At 42.0% G+C, this 5,596-nt stretch overlaps 1 non-coding gene across 1 annotated transcript; it reads left to right on the top strand.

The window, feature by feature from the left end:
- The first annotated feature begins 1,066 nt into the window (after nucleotides 1-1,066).
- LOC132691413 (U6 spliceosomal RNA) lies at nucleotides 1,067-1,174 on the top strand. The gene has a single exon (XR_009615764.1). It is a non-coding gene; the product is annotated as a U6 spliceosomal RNA (small nuclear RNA).
- Nucleotides 1,175-5,596: the final 4,422 nt, after the last annotated feature.

Raw genomic sequence — 5,596 nt, 5'->3', positions numbered from 1 at the left:
ATCTCCCCCTTGTGGAGATCACACAGAGGCTGCTCCCCCACAAGACAACACTCACCCACCCACTCCCATCTCTGCAGGGAGGTGGACCCTCAGGACCTGTCCTTCCTAACCACCAGGAGTTTAATCTCCAAATGGTGACTGAATCTTAAAATTAGGATTGACCCACAATATAACCCATAGGGCCTGATAAGGAAGGAAAGGGACTGTACCCCAAAGGGAGCTAGCATGTGCCAGCAAAAGCCAGGAGAGCACCTATAAGATTGGATTCTAGAGTGTTTGTTTGATCAAGAGGACTAGAATATATAAATTGAAGAAGGGAGAGTTTATCCACTTACAATCACCTTCCCAGGACACAGGATTTAATACTCTACTAAGAATATTAATTGCTGGGGTGCCTAAATACTACTAAGTGGGTGCCTGGGTGGCTCAGTTGGTTGAGTGTCTGACTCTTGATTTTCGGCTCAGGCCATGATCTCAGGGTTATGGGACGGAGCCCCACGTCAGGCTCTGGACGGAGTGTGGAGCCTGCTTGGGATTCTCCCCCTGTCTCTCTCTACACCACCCCCCTCTCTAAAATTAATTTTTTTTTTAGTGTTTATTCATTTTTGAGACAGAGAGAGACGGAGCATGAGCAGGGGAGGGGCAGAGAGAGAGGGAGACACAGAATCTGAAGCAGGCTCCAGGCTCTGAGCTGTCAACACAGAGCCCGATGCGGGGCCTGAACCCACAAACCATGAGATCATGACCTGAGTGAAGTGGTCGGATGCTTAACCAACCGAGCCACCCAGGCGCCCCAGATTAAAAATATTTTTTAAAAGAATATTAATTAGAAAGCTGCAGTTCGGAGTTAATATTCTCAATACATATATGTATCTGACAAAAGATTTATATCTAGGATACATAAAGAGCTTCTACAAGTTAGTAATAAAGGGCTTGAATAGACAAGTAACAAAAAACATATGAAAGGCCAGTGAGCACATGAAAATGGTCTCAACATCATAAATCATCAGCAGAATGCTGATACCTCCATACACCCATCAGAATAGTTAATAGGAAGAAGGCTGAGGTGCTCGCCTCGGCAGCACATGTGCTAAAACTGAAACAATACAGAAAAGAGCAGCATGGCCCCTGTTGCAGGGATGATATGCAAAAAGACCCACAACACCAAGTGTTGGTGAATATGAGAAACAACCAGAACTCTGACATTCTGCTGGTAGAGTGTAAAACGGCACACAAACACTCCTAGGCACTTTCTTAACTTAAAACTCAGCAATCCCGCTCCCAGGTATTTTTCCAAGGAAAAATAAAAACGTACGTCGACGGAAAGCCTTGTACGAGAATGTTCATAGGAGTTTTATTTATATCAGTGACAAAATTCAAAATGGCCCTGGTGTCCATAGGCAAAGAGATAAACCGTAGCATAGTCACGTAAGAGAAAACTACCCAGCAACTAAGTGGAATTAATTACTGATACACATAAAAACAGAGTGATCTCAGCAACATTACACTCAGTGAGAAAAGCGAGACACAGAGTAGTACCCAGAAGGTATGGGCAAAACTCATACCTTTGATGAGAGAAATCAGAGGAACGGTTGCTTCTGGACAGGGGACTCACTGGGAAGAGGCAACAGGAAACTCTTTGGGGGTGATGGAAATGTCTTATATCTTGACAGAGCTGTGACTTACACAGATACATGCATTTGTCCAATCGGTTGAACTGTACGCTTGAGATCTATGCATTTCACTATATGTAAATTATACCCTGATTAACATAAATAATCAAGCCTCATTCTTCTTTCCCTTTTCCTCCTATTTTTTATCTTAGTTAGCACATCACCAGTTATTTAATAGTCTTCAAGTCCAACCCATTCTAGACTTCCCTCTTCCTCTTCATCTGTTCTATTACCAAACCCTTTAGAGTTTCACGCTCTCAAATCTGCCCCTTCATGTTCACTACTAATGACCCAGGCTTAGTTCACACCCCTGGACTGGCGAAATAGATTTATAACTGGACTTACCATTTCTTAATTATTTCTCTACAATGCCCAAAGAGTGACCTTCCTAAAATTCATAACCCTTCCTAAAATTCACTCCCTCATTAAACGCTCTTTGATAGATTTATGCTACCTGTAAAAGAATATCTAAACTCCTAGCGGAACAATAGGCCAAGTACTACCTGGTCTAGTCTAGGAACACACCCAGGGAATGTAATGTCTGAAGTCATCTAGTCCCAGGGGTGTCTGGGTGGCTCAGTCGGTTAACCGTCAGACTTCGGCTCAGGTCATCATCTCACGGTTCGTGGGTTCAAGCCCCATGTTGGGCTCTGTGCTGACAGCTCAGAGCCTACAGCCCGCTTCGGATTCTGTGTCTCCCTCACTCTCTTTGCCCCTCCCCTACTTGTGCGTGCTCTCTCTCTTTCTCTGTCTGTCTCAAAAATAAATAAAATTTTTAAAAAATGAAGTCATCTAGTCCCCAAACAGAGGCCTGACCATTCTGGTTTCCTATCTGCGAACTATGCGTTCATGTTTCCGGTTCAAGTGGGATATCTTGGACTTCATAATCATCTCAGTTCAGTAACACATGCTCATCCTCCCTCCCTGCCTCAGGGAGAGGAGTCTCCATCTCCAGCCACCAAGACTCAACGTGTGGAGGTACCAGATAGTCCCTTCCTCTCCCACACCCAGGTGCAAAAGTCCTGTCCATTCAGCCTCAACAGCACCCACTGCTGCTAACTAGCTGCCTTGTTATAATGTCAGGACCACGTCTCCTCTCCACAGATTACAGCCGTTGCCTCTTAGCTGGTTTTCTCTACTTCAAATGCAACTTGGAGGATTTACATCCATCACATTGGCATCATGCATGGTTTGGATTTTCAGCATCCCGGAGATTCCCACTTTCCCTGGGTATCACCATAACTGTTGCTTTAACTGAGGTTCTGTACAAACTTCAAAAAAGATTAGCTATAAAATGAGGGATCTTAGTGGTCAAATCAACTGTCCATTTTTATGATTCACTTGATCTCAAAGCTGACATTAGCGGCTGGTTTAAGATCAAAACAAAGGCTTACTTTCACCTCATTGAATATGTTTGAGCAAAAATTGAACTGCTTTTGTTGGGGATGCTATTTACAAAAGAAAGGTCCAGAGCATGGCAGGTTATGAGATGCCTTGTAACAAAGATATTTTTTTCTGTAGTCAATGTGTTGGACTAAAGATGGCCAGAAAGTGATACTGCTACCATTAGAGGTGTCACTGTCCCTTAAATTTGGCCAAGTTCTCTAACTGCTCTGACCAGCAGAATACAAGAGTGATGCTATGCCAGTCATAGGCCCGGACCTTAAGAAACAAGCAGCTTCCGTTTCTTGAGTCTTGAAACAGCCTCTCTTGGAGCCGTCAGCCACCATGTAAGAATTCCAACTACCTTAAGGCCCCGTTGCTGGAGACACATGTAGGGAGGTCCTGAGACCGCATGAGAGGACAGACATGCCCAGCCAGCCCCCAGATGAGGTCTCACATATAAATAAGTATAAATAAATCTTCCTTACTGTGTTCTGTCTGAATTCCTGTCCCACAAAACTATGAGAAAATGACTGTTGTTTTAACTCCCTGAGCTGTGGGGTAATTTGTTACCCAGAAATTGATAACTAGTACAATAAAGACCTGATAAAATTAGCAGCTTTAAATAGAATTCTCCATCCTACAGAAATATGTTGCTAATGAAAATGATCTAATTATTCTTTTCATATGTCTTTACGAAATTATAAAGTAAAGCTATTAGATGAAACAAAGATAAGACTAGAAAGTTTGTATGTGGTTTTAAATGAGAGACGAAGACAACTAGAGATTAATATTGGAACACTGCCATATTTTGCTCTTCAGAATGCGCATCCAGGAGAACATGTCAAATTCCACTTCTGGATGATTCCTAAGTTTACACTTTAACACATCCTTTTTCAAAACAAAGCATTTTGTTCATCTATTTATTCAATGAATATTTACTGGATACTTACCATGTGTCAGGTTCCATTCTGAATGCTAAAGATACAGTGATGAACAAAACGGACAGTTCCTCTCCTCTGAGAGCCTAGAGTGAGTGATAAAATATAAAAAGAGAAAAACAGTAAGCCAGTTAGGCTCAAGAATAAGAAAATCATCTCGGTGGACAAGGTACAGATATACACAGTGGTGGCAAGAGGGCAGCCCCAGGCCTACTGGATTAGGGACAGGTCCCAGCACTGGCAACCAGGGATTCAGTTCCTTTGGGACAAAGGAGTCTTGCTTTCTGCAAGAAAGCTCTTTTCCTTAAAAAGAAGCTGAAAAAAATGCTCAACATCATCAGGGAAATACAAATCAAAACCACAATGAGATACCACCTCACACCTGTCAGAATGGCTCACATTAACAACTCAGGTAACAACAGATGTTGGCGAGGATGTGGAGAAAGAGGATCTCTTTTGCACTGTTGGCGGGAATGCAAGCTGGTGCAGCCACTCTGGAAAACAGTATGGAGGTTCCTCAAAAAACTAAAAATAGAACTACCCTACGACCGAGCAATTGCACTATTAGGTATTTATCCAGGGATATAGGTGTGCTGTTTCGAAGGGACACATGCACCCCCATGTTTATGGCAGCACTATCGACAATAGCCAAAGTATGGAAAGAGCCAAAATGTCCATCGATGGATGAATGGATAAAGAAGATGTGGTATATATATACAATGGAGTATTACTCGGCAATCAAAAAGAAGGAAATCTTGCCATTTGCAACTACATGGATGGAACTGGAGGGTATTATGCTAAGTGAAGTTAGAGAAAGACAAAAATCATATGAGCTCACTCATATGAGGACTCTAAGAGACAAAACAGATGAACATAAGGGAAGGAAAACAAAAATAATATAAAAACAGGGAGGGGGACAAAACAAAAGAGACTCTTAAATATGGAGAACAAACTGAGGGTTGCTGGAGGGGTTGTGGGGGGCGGGGATGGGCTAAATGGGTAAGGGGCATTAAGGAATCTACTCCTGAAATCATTGCTTCACTTATACTAACTAATTTGGATGTAAATTAAAAATAAATAAATAAAAATAAAAATAAAAAATAAAGTTAAATTATGAAAAAAAAATTGCAGACTGAAACAAAAACAAAAAAAAAAAGAAAAGGAAGCTGAAAAAGACAGCTGCCAATTGGGGCTGGGTGCCCTGTCTTCACAGAAGGCTGTGGGTCAGGGGAGGTGAAGAACAGAGGATTCAACCCAAGCTGGATCCAAGATTCCCCAATACGATCACAGAAGAAGGGCAGCCAAATATCATAAGAAGATCTGATTCCAGGCTGGAGGCAGACAGAGGACATGTGATGGCAACTACAAAATCATTAAATGACCAGACAGGAAGGAAAGAGAAATCTCACCTGTGAAACTGTACATCTATTTATGCAGAATATGTACCACTGAGATGCCACATAACCACAAACTCTAAAGTCCACTTAAAATGTTTTGCCTACACAGAAGAAAAGCTGCACTGCCATTTTGTAAGGGAAATCTGTGCTTTGGTTTGTCATCTATTGAGTTTTTATTCTTGTTCCTGTGTGTTTAACAATT

This window comes from Panthera onca, chromosome E2 (genome assembly GCF_046562875.1).
Source record: "Panthera onca isolate mPanOnc1 chromosome E2, mPanOnc1 haplotype 2, whole genome shotgun sequence".
Taxonomy (NCBI): domain Eukaryota; kingdom Metazoa; phylum Chordata; class Mammalia; order Carnivora; family Felidae; genus Panthera; species Panthera onca.
The sequence above is the reverse complement of the archived record's forward strand: the minus strand, read 5'-3'. Positions and strand labels throughout refer to the sequence as shown.